The 19,943-nt window shown below is 45.5% G+C and overlaps 1 long non-coding RNA gene across 1 annotated transcript in view; it reads left to right on the top strand.

Moving 5' to 3' along the window:
* Positions 1-9,731: 9,731 nt before the first annotated feature.
* Positions 9,732-19,943, top strand: part of LOC138515615 (uncharacterized) — a 105,218-nt gene continuing 95,006 nt past the window's right edge. Inside the window, exon 1 of the long non-coding RNA XR_011282108.1 lies at positions 9,732-10,190. This is a non-coding gene — a long non-coding RNA (uncharacterized lncRNA). The remainder of the gene's footprint in view (positions 10,191-19,943) is intronic.

The raw sequence follows: 19,943 nt of genomic DNA, 5'->3' as shown, positions 1-19,943 counted from the left end.
TTGTTTCTTCCCTATCCTGTTTGTGTCTGCTTGTGCACTTGCTCCCCCCCCTTGACTACCTCCCCCAAAGTACCTCAACTGTGCGCTTTACTATGGTGTATTCTATCTCCCCCATCTTCTCTAACTGCTTCTCCATTTGATATTCTTCACCTCTGACTAGGTTTGGCAGGAAGAAACTGAAGAAGGACATACTGGCCTCTAACCCCTGCCTTCCTATCGCTGACACCTACGTCAAAGCTTCCGCCAGAGAGACTCTCACTGACATCCTCTTTATTGTTCCTTCTTCAGACATATGGACTCTCCATATGGCCGCTCTTCCTCAAACATAAATGGTAGCATCCGCTGGGAGGCCCTTCTGGCCTCCTCTTCCACCTCCAAGACCATCATAAATGTCTATTGAAATGATATCATCCTGGTACAAGAGCCTCAATCTAACCTCTACTTGTTGATAGGCTCCTTCCTCACCTTATCAACTTTCCACTTTCCTCCTCACAGGCTCCCTAGCCACCTACGTCTACGGCTGCCCTGGCTCCCTTGCCAACTATGCTCACCTTTGCTACCTTGCCTCCTACCAACCTCACCACTTCCCTCACAACTCCTCCCTTGTCACTTTCAACTGTACAGGTTCCACTGCTTACTCACACTACACTGACAACCTCATCAGCCTCTTCCATCCTGCTGCCCTGGCCACCCACTGCCACTGCATCTGGAGCTCCCTTGCCTCCTGCGGCCCCTCCCACACTGGCTCCCTTGCCATCTTCCACTATCTGGGATCCCATGCCTGCACACTCCTAACTGATACCATTGTCATCCTTGCCTCCTCTGCCTCCTCTTACCTCTTTCTCTCAGGCACTCTTGCAGCTTACGGGGGGACCTCTGTCCCCTGAACCCTCCCCCCTTAAGTCCTTAAAAAGTGGCAGCCTGCTCCATGTTGCCACACTACACTCTCGCTCTTATATCAAGCACTCCTCCGCCATCTGCCCCCTCTTTGAACTCCTGGACCTTGATGTTCTTGCTCTTACTGAGAAATGCTTTAATGACAGCTCTGTTATGAGTTTTGACACACTTCTCCCTGAAGTCTACAAGATCCTCTGCATGCCCAGGCCCAACAGGCCAGGAGGTGGAGTAGCCTTGATCTTTCCTGAGTGGATCCCTGTTTCTATTATTCCCACTCAAGTCTACCCCTCCTTTGAATGCCTGGTCTGGAGGCTCTCTCTCTCGCCTGTCACCTCACTTACTCTAACCATCTTCTATCGACCGCCTGGCCAGTCCACCCTCTTCCTCTCAGAATGGGCTGACGTGGCCTCTTCTCTCCTCTCCTCCTCTTCCCAACTCCTCCTTCTGGGTGGTCTTAACATCCATCTTGACTCTCTGGACTCTTCAGAACCTTTCCACAATCTGTGTGACTCCCTTTTTCTTTCCATTCTACCCTCTGGTCCAACTCACACTCTGGCCACACCTTGAATGCTCTCATCGCCACAGACATCCCACTCTCTATTCCTCTCACTACCCCACTCTCATGGACTGATCATTCTCTTCTCTCTTCTCACTTGAATCTCCTTTAGCAATGGCACACCCTACACCACCTCCTGCCTTCAAGGTCATCCGACCCATGAAAAGAGTGTCAGTGCTGCCTTTGCCTCCACCTACTCTCCTCGTGTACTCCCGTGACTGACTCCCACCCTAATACAACCCTCTCTAACTTTCACAATTCCATCTCCAACACTCTTGACATTCTTACCCCTGCCACGAGGGTGCGACTGAAGCCTGCCAAAAAGTGCAACTCTTAGTACGACTCCGATCTGTCTGCCCTTAAATGCAAGTGCAGAGCACCGGAACGGAAATGGGGATCTTCAGGTGCACCCTCTGACAAACTGGAATGCCGCCTTCTTCAAAGGCAATACAAACTCTGCATCCCCTGCAAGAAAAGAGTCTACATTCAACCCTGCATCTCCGCAGCATCTAACAAAACAGCCAAACTTTTAAAAGTCGGCAAGGAACTGGCCAACCCTACTGCAGCCGCATCCTCTACTGCACCCACCCAGACACTTTGCTCTGCCCTGGGCGCACATTTAACCACCAAAACACAGGACAATCCTGTCCTCTCTCTCTTCTGCTTCCCCTCCTGCGCCAACATCCCTTGGGCTCCTTTCGGTCCCACTCACTCCTCTGTCTACTCTCTCCTCCCTCACCCCTTTCACACCTGATGAGGTCTCTAAAACAAGTCTGGTCTATGAAAGCCTCTTCCAAACAGGTGCACCTGTGCCCCTCCAAAACCATCAAGGACATTGTGTACCCTCTTCTCAAAAATCCCTCAGCTAAACCTTCTATTCTTCATCACCCCTTTCCTGGGAAAACTCCCTCCACACTGAATCTGTTGGTTGTCTCCATGAAAATCAGTCTGGCTTTAGAGCATCCAGAGGCATGGAAACTGCTCTTCTGAACACCTGTGAAGACCTGCTCTCATATCTTGACTCTAACTCTCCCTCTGTCATCATTCTTCTTGACCTCTCTTCTGCTTTCGATATAGTAAACCACAACCTCCTGATCGCCCATCTCTGTGATACCCTGGGCATCACAGAACAGGCCCTGGTGTGGCTCGCCTTATGTCTCTCTGAACAGCCCTCTCAGATTGAACATGGGTCCTTTCTCTCCCCTTATCACTCTCTCTACTTGTGGTGTCCCCCAGAGACCTAACCGACACACTGTTTCCTCAATATCTACATGGCTCCCTTGGTCCACAGGATCTCTACATTTACCTCTTACTTTCAGTGTTATGTGGATGACACGCAGTTCTCTTTCAGGCTACCCTCAGCCTCCTCCTCCTCCTCACTCATCCCTGACTGTCTATATGCAATTTAGCCTTGATGTGCTGCTAACGATCTCTGCCTGAATGCCAGTAAGACAGAGATCATCCTCATGGGGACCCCTGCTCTTGCTTTCCCACTTTCACACTGGCTGGCCTCCCTTGGCCCTGTGCCCTCACCTACCAATGAGGCAAGACATCTAGTGGTTATCTTCAACTGTACTCTATACGTCTCTTCTCAAATCTCAGACATCACCGAAAAGTCCCAACTGCACCTACTCAGAGGTATTCTACCTTTTCTCACTTTCCCACAGAGGCTCTCCACCTCGAGAGCTCTGGTTCTCTCTAGGCTGGACTACTGAAACAGCCTCTTTCTCAATCTTCCTACGTCTAATCTCCGTCCTCTACAACTCATCCAGAACAGAACCGCAAGACTTATGCTTGGCCTCAAGCCAGGGACCGTATCACTCTCGGGTGCTGAAATCCCTCCACTGGCTTCCAAGTGGCTGCAAGGATCAAGTTCAAAACTCTCTGCATAATTCACAAGGCTTTCTGGGGCAGGGGCCCCCACTATCTACAACGCTCTCTTCCTAAATACTCTCCCTCTAGAGTCCTCCGCTCATCCTCCTCCAACCCTCTGCAGGTGAGCCGCTTTCACAAACAGAGATTTGGGGTAGATCTTTATCCTCTGCAGATGCCTCTCTCTGGATCAGCCTCCCTGCCTCTCTCCGTCTTGAGTCGGAGCACCTTAATTTGTGGAAACTCCTCAAGACCTTCCTCTTCTCTTCCTCCTTCTCCCTCCCTCTCCACTGCTAACCTCTATTTATTTTTATCTTCACCCTTCCTTCTCTCCACTTCTCCCTAACTCTGTTCAATTTTTGCAGTCTGGTTGCCTGGTTCACCTTCAGAGCCTTACAGGTCCCAGGCTCCCCCGCCAGTCTCTTTGACATGCCTCTGGGCCAATGCACTTTGTTCAGCATTACTGCGCTTTCAGTTTATGCTCCATGAGAGGGCCAACCTCTCCGCACTTAAACACAGGAGTTGCTGCTGCACCCTTATGGGACTAGTAGGTACCTAGACCCTACTACCACGTACAATGAGGAAAAAGTAAATCCACATAGGAGAAGCGCTGCTAGTGTAGGAGTTTAAGGGGAAGACTAAGATTAAACCATGTGTAGACAAGGACCAAATTACAGGAGTAGCATCCAAGCAAGAAGTGGAAAACAAGGAAGATTTGAATGTATTGTATCAATTCTGCCAACAAGTGTTTCGACCCTCACCAGGTCTTTCTCAAGGCAAAACTGCATAAATGATATCCAAACAACATATAACATGCACTTCAGGGGAGCAAGAAAACCATAAATAGTTCCACCAAAGTTAAAAGACATGTTGAGAGATATTGGTGACACGAGTAACGGGAATTGTGGCAGGGAGCCCAAATCAAATGGATTAAATACAGATACAGTTATAAAAAGAAAAGAAAACCGTTTTTTTTTAAACAATCAGAAAGGGAGAAACAGGGGTAAAGGACCAGGCAGAAAAAGGGAAACACAATAAGTCAAAATGTTACATGAATGTCACATTCATTGCCGATGTTCATGGATAATATCATGGTGCCCGGAACAGGTTGTTGGGGAATAAGAAATCCAAAAAGAAAGAGTTGCTGATTAGCAATCTGGGGCAACAATTGAAAAAAAAAAACTCAAATGCTGGGACACTACTATAGCGATAACCTTATAGTGCTCACAGAAAACTGTTCTTGGGTTGATAGCTACCGAATATGGTGAAGAGAACCCCTTTATCCCTGATCCGTGTCATACCCGTGAGCAGTGATTCAAACAGTACTTAATGGCAAACTGGACCCAAAAATGTTACAATTTGTTTCTCACAATTTTAATTTTCTTTTGTAATGCGAGTCTTGCACTATTTAACGGAATGTTATTGTCTGTGAACTGATCACACTTTGACATCATGTGATGGCAGTAACCTAAATATCAATTTGCTCCCTGTAGCCACCGTATATATGGTACGCCCAAATATATTGTGTTATATATTTGGCATAATCATGGATCACAGATCACCATATCATACCATACCATGCATCAATACGTTTCTTTGGATACCTCTAGCCGTGGCTGCAGCATCCATATGAAGCTTTAAGGTCACTCTGAGCACAGCAAACAAAGAGAAGAAAACATATGCTGGAGTGGGATCTGTAACAAAATTGAGAAGTCAACAAAAGGAAAACATACTAATTAAGTACTAAGATGATGTTGCAAGACACCCACTAATAGATAAATGTCTTCTTAGTAATACAACAATGACATCGACTCAGATATACATTTTCTCAATGACCTTCCTTTGGGAATGATCCTGTCCCTGATGAAGGCGATTTAACTTTAGCAAGTCACTGAAAACGGTCGACGTGATAAAATAGGGACATCACACTAAGTTCTGAGATGCTCTAAAAGCTAACCTCTTTTTTATTTTAAATAATTCGAAGAGAGATAAAATAACATATTTTCTTTTACTATTCCAGGCTTTTGTACAAATAGGAAGGATGAATACAATGAATACAATAATGAATCAAGGTTTGATTTCAACACTATTGTAGACTAGGGTTAAGGTAATTCTCTCTTCCTATCCACTTTTAAAGGTAAGTGGCTCATAACCGCTTTACTAAGAGTAGTTACCCACATAAAGGGCCAGTTTAGTCTTTGTAGGGGCAGTTTATTTAGGGATGTAACAGAAGAGATTCTTTCATTTGTGTTATTGTGAGGAATTCGACCATCCGTACGGCAAGTGTGCACTCGCCTGGGTTTTTTTTGATATTTTTAAAGAAATGGAATGATGGGAGATCAACCTCAGAAAATGTGCAGGGCTAATCCGCATACATTTTCCTCTGCTCACCGCACGACAAACCCATAGACCTATGTACTCTGGGGGGACACAGCCTACAGACCCAGTCCTCCCTGTCACATTTAGTTGGAATGTGACAGTCGGGAGTATATGAAGGCATCTCAAGAGGAGGAGGGCAACACCTTCCTCTGGCCATGGCCAGCCTTATTAACTATCAAATGCTCCATGAATCTGTCCTGCCCATTGTCAATCTGATGGTGGCAGTGCATACTGATGAGAGTTAATTGAAGCAAGCCTGCGAGAGGGATGGCCTTCGAGCTGACAAAGGGGACAGGAAACCCAACACCTTTTTGATGTACATCTGTGTCAACCTGAAGTCAGCTACCACCCCTTAGTATGAAGGGCAGGGAATGTCATGTCTGGGGCAACTATTTACAGTATGCAACCGCTGCAGGGGGACCTGCTTTCAAAGGGAAGAATTATGTGATTTGATGGAGACAGAAAGTCTGTTCTCACCAACACTTCAAGGGAGACCTGTGCTCTGATTAGGGACCATAGAGAGCTCGATAAACCAGAGAGACCCTTTGATCCACAACAGATAGGAATATGGGGTGGTCTTAGTAGTACACGTTTTGACCCCTTTACCTTTCCCTGTTGTAAAGTACTCTGGTTATGACCTCACGCATAACAGAAGATTGTTTGTGGGCACCCAGGAATGGTTCATTAAGGTAGGCTTAGCCCGCACCAATCACTGGGACCCATTTGACTTTGAAAGAGGGCTGAGCCTCTCTCTTAGAGATCATCTGAAGACTTTGCAAGGAGTAAGACGAAGGACTAATTTGGACCGTGGTTGAAGGTACAGTAAAGGAAAACCAGGATTTCCAAGAGGAAAGCAAGATCCATCCACTGAACAACTACCAGGGAACAGAGGGAGATACAGAATCCAGAGGACCCTCCAGAAGCTCCAGAACTGGTACCCAGCCAGTACACAGCGTGCCCTACTAGGCTCTGCAAGCAAGCTAGGTGGGAAGTGCCAGAGAGTCTCTGAACCAAAAGAAGGACAAGGCTGTTCCCTGCTACACTGTCCTCAGCGTTGGCCGTCCGCCTTAAAGGATGACACAAGCCCAGTGAAGAAGCTGGGAGGAATGGCGCCTCTACCAGTTATTCAGACCTACCAACCAACACTGGGGCAATGATTCCTGACCCTGAGCCACTGTGTAAGCCAGCCTGCAGCTGTCTGTCCAGCCTTGCTCGCCAAACTGCCTGCCCCTTGATTCCCGCAGCTGTCTCCCATCTTGAATTCTGTCGCAGAAGAAGCTGCAAAGCGCCCTGAAACCGACTCAACATTGTCAACCACCAAGAACTTCTACAAGCACAAGGTACATTGTGGTTCTATCCCCCTGGTCCTTCTCTGAAGGCCCCTACTGACATTTTATGACCTATTGTTCCCTTTGTGCTTAAATCAAGTATCCTTGAACTATTGAGATTAGTTACTTTACCAACTACCCTCCTGTCAGATCCAGAGTGCATCCCCTTTCCTTCTTGAAACTGCCTGTCCTCTGCATTCCTTTATAAGGTGGGTTGTATTTTATAGTGTGTTAGGACTGTCTGTTGGGATAATAAAAAGTAGATATTTGTATACAGCCTTGACTGGACAGTCCCTTTTATCACTGGGTAATAATTGTATTTTCGCTGTGTTTCAACTAACCAGCAATCCTTGACCATCCAAAGATAAGCCTGCCGTTCCGTCCACGTTACCAATATTGGACAAGGAGGTTTATAATTTACTTGTTTTTCCAATCTTTTCGGATCCCTTGTGGTGTACTAGAGTTATGGGGCTGATTGACGGTTTAGAAACCGATATTCATCCCTGGACCACTGGTGCCCTGGAATTTGATTCATCACAGTGATACCATTTGCAGGGGAATTAAAAGAATCAACACAATACCCCATTGGCAGATTTTGTGTCATTGTTATTCAGTGGCACAGAGATACTTTACCCCCTATCTAGTAGATAGGATCACTTTAGGTGTAAAAAGTCCTCATTTTTACTTTCTCCTGATTCCCACAGGATTCCCCTGATAATAGCAACAAACTACACATACAGTGGCAATGAACTACCCATGCATGCAGTATTCCCCTGGTATTCTCCCGATAATGCACGAAAAACAAAAACTCTTTCCAGTTCTCACAGGTACTCAACAAGTGTCCCCTCCTCTTTGCATGGCCCCACAACTCCCCTCAGCTGCTTTTTCCTTCCCAGGCCCTCTCAGATTACCCCCTTTCATTATTTGGTTTGTGTGAAACATTTTCTTTTCAGAGCGTGTCTTGAGTTATTGCCGCACATATCTCACTAGATTCCCCTTGTATTTCCACGATAATCTGAACATTTGAGAACTATAACTGGCTTCCAAGACCATCTACAACTTTCCAACTCCACGTGGTATCCTCTTTCCCCCTCCCCACCTCAGCCTGATGCAATAACATCCTCATTCTTCCTCCAAACGGCTTTTTGAGCACTTTTTTTAAGCATTCCCCTGGTATTACTCCAATAATCACCCCCATTGAGCACAAAAATAATGGCAACTTTTCATTTCTGAAAAGGCTCTCTGCTACAAAGCACATTGGAGGATATAGCAATTTCTTTTGGGAGCAGGGGGCACCCCCTCCCCGTCAAATATTTAGAAAATACTGGAGAGATTTATCCAAACCTGTCCCAGAAATATTGTCAGTGCTTCGTGCCCATGTTGTTTCCTATTTGGTATACACTACCAGGCCTCCAGTCATGGCCTTCAGCTGTGTCCACTGTACATGCTCCCCCAATATGTTTCTTTTGGACCCACAAGGTGGCCACGCCTATCCATGTCTTTCAGGCCCACTAACCGGGACTTCGGCCACACCACTAGGTTTGCTTTGGGTACACTAGACATGGCCTTTGGCCTTGACCAGTGGCCACGGCCTTCAGCCATGTCCACTTTCCATAATGCGCCCCTTGACATGTTGGGGCCCACTATCCATGGCCTTCGGCCGTGTCCACTTTCTTTATTGAGCATACGGTTCCTTAAAATAACCCAGTATCCATATCCTTTGGGTACCCTGACTACCCTCCCACCTCACTGTAGCTGTAAAGTTCAACTTTATTTTTAATGAATCTCATTTTTGTGATTCTCGCCTTTTTATAAAATGTTTCTCGCATAACCCAGTTATGGGACCAGTTATATTAGCAATGCACTACAAATGACCCCAGTTATCTGTAAAACGCCTGCAAATAACCTTTCCCAATCCCGTTTTCTACTATAATTATTTATTTATTAAAATGTTTGTTATGCACTACACACCCATGGGCCTTAGAGCGTAAAAACAGGGGAGTAGGAGGGACAGATTCAGAAAGGAAGAGTTAGACCAAATTAAAAAGGAGGGTTTTCACTGATTGCTTAAAGATCATGATAGAATAAGATGCTCTAATATACATCGGGAGTGAGTTCCATTCCCTCGATGCCTGAATTTCAAAAGTTGTACCGGCAAACCTCCAGGGACGTCATTTGGGGGTCGCCAGAGGTCGCAACTGCGACCTCAGGTGATTCCCTTGCGACCTCTGTGATCTTTTTGCGACCTCTGATTAAGGCCTTGCAGCATAATTATTTTTAAAATAATCAACGGTCGCGAAAAGATTGCAGAGGTCATGGAGCTTGCCTTGCGGGTTACCATGCTCCCGAGTCAACCTGCCAGTGCCTTCAACCTCTGATTATTTAAAAAAGAATTAGGAGTCAAGTCACTGGTGGGCTGAATCGCGTGCGCAGTGACTTGCAGGGCAGGCTCCATGATGCCTGCCTGGGGCGGGCGCGGCTCCACTAGGTCTGGAGGCTGGCACTCGAGGTCATGGTTGCCTGGCAACCATGAACTTTGTCCGACCTCGCCTACAAAAAAGCGCTGTGTATGTTAAAACTGTGTGCCCTGTCTGCGAGAGAAATATTTTTCCTTAAAAATGCGCATACACAACGCAACATGTCTTGTTTATTTATTTCCGGGTTCCGGTCCCTACATGTCACTAAACATATTACTAGAAGAGCCGGATTTTGTCCAGAACCGAATTCTTGTGTTGAAAATCGGCCGCGGGAGTTCAGCTCATTAAAGCCGTGGGAGACCTCTTCTCCATGGAGATAACCTTTGTTTCACTTTCATGGCGAGGGCAGCGTGTCAGCTTTCACAGCGAGAAGAGTTGCACTCCGGCACAAGAGGAGTTTATAGCCCTAGTAAAATATCAGCTGAGCTGCAACAAAGGGAACAACTGTGCAAATGGCACAAACGGATGAACATGCCCTGATCAAGCTATACGAGAGCCGGGAGAGCTAGCGCACGGTCCAGGCGCACAGTAAGCAGTTCTGGCTCAGGGCCCAGAGGAGGCATTTCCCGCAGAAGACTCCCACTGTCCTCGCTCAGCCTTCACCCTATGCCACGGAAAGCCGGCTTTCAAGGGCTACAATGCACCCGCCCGCAAGGGAGAAGAGGCATTTTGCAAACCAGGGTAAGACTATTTATATTTGCAATTTCAGCTTGTATTTCGAGTCATAAAAGCATATAGGCGTACAAGAGGGAGTTTGATAAAACATCTGTTAATGTCCATTTATCACATATTCATTCCTATAAGTAATACATGTGTAAATAATTCTACTTTTTAACATAATTGCATTGGAATAAGTTGAAAACTTCAATATATGTTGACACATCATTATCATTTGGTCATGGACGTCTGCTTGCATTCACAGTAATTTGGTAATATGGGCCTATACACACTGATCTTAACGATCCATATGGCGATCCATTCTTCTATGAAATGTACATTACATTATAGTGATATCGTAACCATATTTTTCGTAGTGTACAATGCTATGTGATGCCACTTCCTGTTTTGTCAATGGGTGAAAGGTCGTGTTCCATCGCTTTCCGTGACATCACTTTGGGGGGTGGGGTCAAATGACATCACTTCCTGTGATGTCATCAGGTGTCAAGGGTCGTGTGATGTCACTTCCGCTACCCCTGGCATTTTGGTGAAATGACGTCCCTGCAAACCTCTCCCAACGGTAGCGCAGTTGGTTTCAATGAGAAAGTATAATTGGATCATAATGACCTGATGGGTTGTTAAGCGCATATCCTGTCCAGGAGATATTGGGGGGGGACACTCTATGTATGCATTTGTATGTCAAAGATAAGATCTTGTGTCTAATTCTCTGTTTTGCAAGGAGCAAATGTAGAGTTTTCCTGAATGAGGAGATGTGTCTGTGTTTAGTGATGCATACATAGCCCTCATGGTGCCATTTTGAGAGATCGGCAAGCGCTGCAGTTTGGTCTCAGAAATGCCGGCAAGCAGGCTGTTGAAGTAGTCGAGGTGGGAAATGACTAGCGCTGTTGTCAGCAGTGATCAATTTTCGAAGGAAAGATAGGGGCGAGTGTGATGGATGAGTTTGCTCACATGGACACATGAGGAGCGAACCTGTGAGACATGCTGCTTCATAGAGAGCTTGTAATCCAGGACAACAACCAGTGCTTTATGGACTTACTGACAGGGATTTGAATACCAGATAAAACAAAATGGTCATAGAGGTCATCAAGTTTTTTTATGCGTTGGCTGGAAGCTATGATCAGAAGCTCGTTTTTTCACTATTTAGCGCAAGGGAGTTCTGTGCCATCTTAGATTGAACCTCCCGATAAACTTCCTAAGGGTATCTGGGCGCTTATTCTTAAGAATTGAGTGTATCCCAATGAGTTTAAAAAGTTCCTGGGTGTCATCTGCATAGTTCACGTAATTTACACACAGTCTGCCCAGCAGGTCAAGAAGGGCCCATTGAAGATATTGAAAATAATTGAAGATAAGCAGGAGCCCTGGGGAACTCCACACATGGACAGAATTCACAATGCCTAGGTGTTCTCTACTGCTACTGTAGACGTTCTTCGACCCAAAAAAGATTTGATCCCATGACAAGCCCCATCTGAGCATTTGCCAACGGTTTTAAGCATTTCCTGCAGTAGAATGTGATCAATAAGATCAAAGGCAACAGAGAGGTCCAATAATATTAGAAGGGCTGGATAACCTTACTCTAGAGTCCCTGCAATGTTGGATTTCAGATCATATAAGGCCATCTCAGTTCCATGCTGGGCTCTGAAGCCTGATTGATGGATATTCATTATGTTATTTTCCTCAATTAATTTATTCAGTTGTAGGTACGCTACTCGGTCTATGATCTTCAGTAAGTAGGGGACATCAGTAATAGGTCTGTAGTACTTGGCATTGGCTGGATCGAGTGTAGTTTTCTTTAGGAGGGGGGTAATCCAGACATCCTTCAATGATGCTGGCACATACCCTTTCCTGAAGGATGTGTTGACCATTCTTGTGATTCAAGGAAATAGGAGCTCTAAGGAACCCGTTAGAATTTCAGCAGGGCAGACGCCTTCAAGACAGGAAGTGGATTTGAGTTTTTCGACTATGATGAGGAATTCTTGTTCTGAACAGCTTTGAAATTCAAATCTAGAGGTGTTGATGTCTTTATTATTTATTTATTTATAGTGTTCACAGGGACTTGGGTAGTTTTGGACTAGTTTGCTGTTTAGCAATGGCCATTCTATGACCAGACGTTTTGTATTAAAATTTATTCTGAATGGATTGACACCACGTTGAATCTTTTATCATAGGTGGAAAGGGGAAGTATGATTCTCAAATTCTTTGAGAATTTTGAATAGTTTGTTAGAATTCGACTTGGCACCACTGATCCGGACATTATAGTTTTCCGATTTGGTCTTAACACTGCTTTTCTTGAAGGCGTGAGCGGCTTCCTTATATTTGGCTTATGAAGGTAGACAGGGATTCTTTCTCCACTCATGTTCACCTGCTCTTTTTGTCTTAATAGCTTTAAGCTTTGATTGTCGTGGTTTTTTCGGGTGCAAGTATATCTGAAATTACTTTAATAGCTGAGGAGAGGAGTGTCACTAGGTCAGTAGTCTCCTCAAAATGTTCAGTATTGTTTTGTTTACTGTCTAATAGAGTGGAAAATGTGAAAGGTGAGACATTTTTGAAATTTCTACATTTCCTTTATATCCTAAGGTTAGTATTGAGTTTGTGCGGGACTGCTGGTAGTGCTATAGTGATATTCATCAGGAAATGGTCTGACCATGGATAGGGTGTAATGGTGACTGTCTTACATTCAAGATTGTGTGTCATTATCCAATCTAAGGTGTGAACACCTTGGTGGGTAGGGTTGTTTATAATTTGGGCTCAGCCACTAGTTCTTATGGAGGATAATAATGAGTTCACTTTGTTGTCAGATGAGTCTTCTGCCCATGAGTTGAAGTCACCCAAAATGATGACAAAGGAGTTGGGTTTTGTGATGTTGTTCAGTAAGGTGATGAGCTGTTCTTCAAAAAGGTGTAGGTTCTGGGGAGGTTTACAGAGTGTGAGTATGAATAGTGAGATGTTCGGGTTGATCTTCATTTTCACTAAAGGTTTTCTCATCCCTCCAAGTTGGGTTGATTTATAACATGGCAGTCAAAGGAATCCATAGTGATAGGTGCGCCCCCACCCCCTCATTGTTCAGGTCGATCTGTCCTGTACATTTTGTAACCTAAGGGGACTGATTGATCAACCGCTTGTTGGGCAGCAGCAGGTAACCAGGTTTCTGTAATTGCAAACAGGTCATGCTTATGCATGGCAATGTGGTCAGCGACCTCCATACCATGTAGTACCAGGGACCAAGTATTCAGTAGAGCAATGGAGAGTAGGTTATCCTGTTGAAGATTCAGGTCGTTGTTACTGGGGGTAACTTTGATGAGTGTGGTGGATTTTTTTTTACCTCATTCTCCACATTCATCGGGTCACTGTTAGTTATATTGTTATTTATCGGTATGTTGGGCAGCATTTTGTTCCTATTTCACACAGTCGCATAAAGTGAGGGAGGTTGTTCTGTTGTCTCCACTATTTTTGTTGAATCTATACTGGGCAGCAGTGCAAGAGAGTTATGTCTGGCCATAAGATTCACCATTCTACATTGATGGTAGGTCCTTGGTCCAGGGTGTGTACCATTTGAGTCCATAGTCAATAAATGACAGGACTTACTTTGCACTATGCACAGGGTTTGGTAGCAGTAGTTTGGCAAGTGGGTATGTGGTGAGGAGACTGGATGAGCACCACCTTGAACAAACCGGCACTAACCGGCCTGACAAACGCATCAGCACTAACACCGCACAGATGTTGTTTTAAGGCCGGCTTGTGCTGGGAGGTGTAGTTTTAAATTCCAGAACAGCTGATCAGCTGTAGTTCTGGACTCTGCCTACAGTGCGCGTGGCGTTCACCAAGCACTTGGTCTGCAGAGTCAACTCTAAAGAATACTGCCTGTGCAGGTTTCGAATCTAGATGTTAGCAAAAGGTGGGTTTGCTAATGTGAGGTGAGATCAAATAAGGCTAATGGCTAGCACGATCAACACGACTTGCAGAGCTAATCTAACAGGCTACACTGCAGCTACTTAGCAAAAGCGCAAGGCGCAGAAGGTTGGAATCAAATATTAATGCTAAGTGTGCAAAATGTACACATTTTACAAAGTGAGGGCGTACAGGTCAGAATAGCGTGGATACAAACAATAATCAAGCTTCACACTGCGGTTACCCCCAGTATAACCCTAGTTATGCAAAAACGTTTTGAGCTCTGAATGTAGTCCCCCGCGTCCCCACAACTCCACAATTGCTCATGGTGTCCTCTTCCCCCTCCCCACCTCTAGCCTGATGCAATTTCCTCTTTTTTCTTCTCCTAATTGAATTTTATATTATATTTATAATTTTCGGCTAATACTGGTTATACCCGATATAACCCTGGTTATGTCTTGCATCGAACATAAAAAACAAGGCAGCTTTTTCATTTCTGAAAATGTCTCTGTGCTGCAAAGCACCATAGGCGATATAGCTGTAATTCTGGGAGAAGTGGTCATCCCTTTCTCCATCAAATATTTTAACAACTACTGGATGGATTAACCCCAGACCCCTCCTGAAAATTGAGTCAATGCTTTGTACCCAATTTGTTTTGTATATTTGGCCCAATTCCGTGCAGCGGTTTTTGCTGTACACTGTGCTGAAATTGTGTCTATTTTGCTACAGGGAAATTACAGGAATTAGGCTGAAAAGAGTGTTTTTTTCCTTTCTTAGTAAAAAAAAATTTTAATCAAAAATTTGGGGGAGAAACGTGACACACCTCTTGTTTGCAAAAGTATCAGCCAAATATGTCATGTGAGTCAAAACTTATTAACAATAACATTTTCGTGTTTCCTATAGAACTTGATACTCAACAACTATAGTTCGGCGACCAATGCACTATAATATATATATCCATGGAAGAACAATGCTCTTTTGATCACAATCACAAACATACAATACATAAGAAATCCGATTTGACGAGAAGCCGTGAGCTTCTTGCAATGGGGTGAGTTTGAGTGTCAATCTGACCATTGTAGAGGGGAGTAAATGGAACAGCCACCAGGGACAATACATAAGTGGACATACACAGATTGTAACGCTCACCTGATTCTCGCAGAGGGGCCGGTCTTGACTGGGCGACTAGCGTATCTTCAAAGGTGATGTGTAGCACCCGGTTGGCTCTTTGGGCTGGACCTCTGTGCACTGTATGCCTGACTTCAAGAGTAAGATGTCTGCAGACAGAAAATATGGGATTAATGAACTGGGGTTATTGGGGTGTCCCTATCTCTTCCCTTTTTTGCTCTCCTGTAGACCCCCAAAGGTTAACGCTCTCACCTTAGGTAAGTGAATGCCGAGCTCTCCATCTGCCTCGGGGCAGGGTGCTGTAACCAGATTCTTCACTGGATCGGTAGCGCAGGCCTCTTGACTTCAGAGGACTGCTGTCCGTCGTTTACTGCACGAACGGTAAGTTTCAAGTAATTCTATTGTCTTTAAAGTCTTTAGCAATGATGTCTCTTGTTTTGCAGGTTCCGGCGATGGCGGATGACGGGCTGAAGTGAGTTGAAGATGGAGTCCGTATGATGAATAGAAGCGCTTGGAAGCACGTAAGTAAGCGCTTGTTGCCTGCTTCACGATGCGCTCTAACTGTCTTTTATTTTGCAGGTACGAGTTCGGAGCGGCTGCAGGGTGCCGGAATACCCACTGGGGTTGATGTGGAAAGGAGTAATGGCACGTGAGTATCAAAGTTCCCCAATGTCTTTAAACGCACCTTGTTTTGTCTTTCAGATGCAGGATGCAGCGGCGAAGGCCTCCGGAGCGTGCGAAGAGTCGGTAAGCTTTTGTCTTTCAGATGCCGGAATACAGTGTGAAGACCTCCGGAGCGCACAAAGAGTAGGTAAGCCTTTGTCTTTCGATGCCGGAATGCTAACCTGTTCTTTCTTGTCTTTATAGGTGTTGCTGAAGACTGGATTCAGGATGGTAAGCCTTTTTCCTTAGGCCCAGGATCCGATGCAGAAGACACGATGAGCGTTCTGCTGCAGAGGATGCAGAATAACGCAAAGCAAGATTCATCCACCGGGTGTGGTTTAAATAGCCTCCTGTAGTGCTTAGGTGTCTCCTTCCACAGCCACGCCTAGGTAAGAAAAGAGTTCCTGCTTTCCAGAAGAGTTCCAGTGTTCTGAATCTAGGGAGTGGCTCCTGCCCCACCCAACAGGAAAAGTAGTTCCAAACAGAAGAGGATCAGAGGCTCAGCTGGCAGGCAAGTAAGCAGCATGGTCTGCTGCAGGTAAGTCCACCCAAGCATCATGAGCCCGGCGCTTCCAGCGCTGGGACTGGGCACATTTATGAGCCTGGTGCCACTGGCGCCAGGACTGGGTCCAAAAGGTCCCAATTGGGACTGGTTGGCCCTCGGAACCTGGGTTATGGATCTGCTTCCAAGGGAGTTTGGAAAACCCTGACCTTTTGGAAGCAGAGATCATGACAGTACCTCCCCTCAAGGCCCCTCCCAAACCGGGCTTCTCCGGGGGTTTTGGCTTGTCAGGAAATGTTCGGTGAAATCTTTTGATTAGGCGAGGAGCGTGGACATATTCAGCAGGTTCCCAGGATCTCTCTTGGGGGCCGTAGCCTTTCCAGTCAATTAGGTAAAATAGTTTAGATTTGGAGATCTTGGAGTCCAGAATGCTTTTGACTTCAAACTCGAGTTCTCCATCAACTAAGATGGGTTTTGGAGATTTAGTTAGTCGGGTTTGAGGTTGCACGGGTTTTAATAGAGAGACGTGGAAGACCGGATGTATCTTCATGTGAGGGGGCAAGTCCAACTTGACCGCTACTGGGTTTATTATGGTAGTGATGGAATAGGGACCAAGGTATCTTGGGTTGAATGTGCGTGGCCCTTTTAGAGGTAGATATTTGGTGGATAACCAGACTTGGTCCCCTACTTGATATTGAGGGGCTTCCTTCCGATGTTGATCTGCTCCTTTCTTGTATTGTTCTTTAGCCCTTTGAAGGTGAGAAACAGCTTCCTTAAAGGCTTGGGTGATTGTAGAATGCAGGTAGTCTACTGCTGGTGTTTCAAGATCTTGGAGGGGATCCAACTCCGAGGTTCGAGGGTGACTGCCGTACAAAAGAAAAAAATGGTGTTTTCCCAGTTCCCGAATGGACAGAGTTATTGTAGGCATATTCGGCTATCCAAAGGATGTCTTTCCAAGTTTTTTCAGTTTGTTGCAGCATGCAGCGTAAATACTGTTCCAGAGTTTGATTGGTCCTCTCGGTTTGTCCGTCGGTCTGAGGGTGGTGACTGGTCGATAGTCTCACATCAATTTGAGCCGACCGACAGCAACTTCGCCAAAAATGAGAAATAAATTGACTACCTCGATCCGAAATTAGAACCGAAGGAAAACCGTGTAGTCGGACGATGTTTTCGAGAAATTCTCGGGCCAGAGTTGCTGCTGTTGGCAAGCCTTTGAGCGGAATGAAATGCGCCATCTTGGAGAATAAGTCCACGATTACTAGAATCGTATTGTATCCGGAGCATGGAGGTAGATCGGTGATGAAGTCCATAGAAAGCGTATGCCAAGGGTGAGGTGGGATGTCAATAGGGCGTAAGAGGCCTGCTGGTCTTTCCTTTTGACTCTTGTTTTGGGCGCATACTCCACAAGACATTATAAAGTCTCTAATATCTTTTTTCCAAGACGGCCACCAGAAGTAGCGCTTGATCTTTTCTGAGGTCTTGGCCATACCGGGATGACCTTCCATTAAAGAATCGTGATAACAGGAGATTACTTTTTTCTGTAAATCTGTGCTGGGTAGGTATAATCGTTCTTGGAAATACAATAAGTTGTCCTTTACTGCAAAGTCCTTTCCCTGCAGATGCCAATTCTGTATGTCTGCTGGAGTTACAAGTTGCCTGGCTTTATCCTTAACTTCCTCTATGGATTCTGTGGCGATTACACCCAGAATTCTTTGTTCGGGAATGATTGGTACAGGTTTAGGGTTGATCAAGTGTTCTTCCACTCCCATCCGAGAAAGGGCATCAGCTTTACCGTTCTTTGTACCAGGTCGATAGGTAATTATGAAGTCAAACTCGGCAAAGAATAATGCCCAATGGAGTTGTCTAGAGGATTGGGCTTTTGCGGTTTTCAAATATTGCAGGTTTCGGTGATCCGTAATCACAGTAACGGTGTGTCGGGCCCCCAGCAGATAATGCCGCCAAGCCTTAAAGGCAGACTTGATAGCCAGAAGTTCCTTGTCAGTATCCGTGTAATTGATTTCAGGAGGCGAGAATTTGCGCGACCAAAATGCCACGGGATGCAACTGATTGGTTACCGGGTCCTTTTGTGATAGAACTGCCCCATGGCAAGGCTTGAAGCATCAGTTTCCACGATGTAGGGGAGTTCGGGGCGAGGGTGTTTTAAGATTGGTGCAGAGATAAATTTAGTCTTCAAATCCTGGAAAGCTTGTTCCGCCTCGGTAGACCATTCAAAACGTTTGTTTTTCTTTAACAAGGCAGTGATGGGCTGGACTATTCGAGAGAATTCGGGGATAAACCTGCGGTAAAAGTTAGCGAAGCCTAACATGCTTTGCACACCTTTTACGGAGGATGGTGATGGCCATTTGAGAACTGCATCGACCTTCTTTGAATCCATACGTACTCCGCCAGGTGATAATATGAATCCCAAGAATTCAACTTCAGTCACGTTGAAAACACATTTTTCCAACTTAGCGAAAAGTTTGTGTTGACGCAATCTTTCGAGGACCATTTTCACGTGTTTCCGATGTTCAGATTCCGATGAAGAATAAACGAGGATGTCGTCAATGTAAACAACAACACACACATCTATGAGCTCTCTGAGGACATCGTTCATAAAATATTGAAAGGCGGCCGGGGCATTGCAAAGTCCGAAGGGCATGACCTGATATTCAAATAGCCCATACTTGGTGCGGAAGGCAGTCTTCCATTCATCGCCCTCTTTTACTCGTACCAAGTGGTAAGCTCCTCTAAGATCCAGCTTTGTATATATGCATGCTTTTCTGACTTGGTCCAGGAGTTCAGGGATCAAAGGTAACGGATATCTATTCTTAACGGTGATCTGGTTCAGGGAGCGATAATCGATACAAGTTCTAAGGTCTCCTTCCTTATTTGGAACGAAGAACAAAGCTGAAGAAGCAGGGGACTTGGAAGGACGAATAAACCCATTCGCCAGGTATTGATCCAGGTATTGTCGAAGGTGAAGGTTCTCAGGCTCGGTGAGGGCATAAATTCTACTACAAGGAGGAGTAGATCCAGGTATCAGGTCTATCTGGCAGTCATAAGACCTATGAGGAGGTAGAGTGTTAGCCTGATCCTTCCGGAAAACATCTTGGTATTCAAGGTATTCGGGAGGTAACTGGGGAGTCTCTGAAGAAATTGCTGCCAGTGCAACACCAGGTGGAGGGTGACAAGTAGAGACACATTCTGGAAACTGGACCGTTCTTGCTCGCCAATCGATCAGAGGATTGTGTTTCTCTAACCAAGGTATTCCTAGAATAATCTGAAACTGAGGGGCCTTGATCACATCGAACACGATCTTCTCATGGTGTCCATCTTGACTTACTAGCGTCACCTCTTGAGTGGTATGCGTTACTGGCCCGAAGGCTATCTCCGTACCATCCACTGTAGTAATGACGTCCTTTACAGCCTTGGGACAAAGAGTTAGATTCATCCTCAAAACCATTTCATGATCCACATAATTGCCGATGGCACCGCTGTCGACGTAAGCTTCAATTGCATGTAATCGATCCGGATTATCAGGGCTAATGAGGACCATAGGTATCACGAAATGCGAGGTC

The sequence above is a fragment of the Ambystoma mexicanum genome, chromosome 6q, assembly GCF_040938575.1.
Source record: "Ambystoma mexicanum isolate Mex_15411 chromosome 6q, UKY_AmexF1_1, whole genome shotgun sequence".
In the NCBI taxonomy this organism is placed as follows: domain Eukaryota; kingdom Metazoa; phylum Chordata; class Amphibia; order Caudata; family Ambystomatidae; genus Ambystoma; species Ambystoma mexicanum.
Note: the sequence above shows the minus strand (reverse complement) of the source record. Positions and strands in the feature narration are given on the sequence as shown.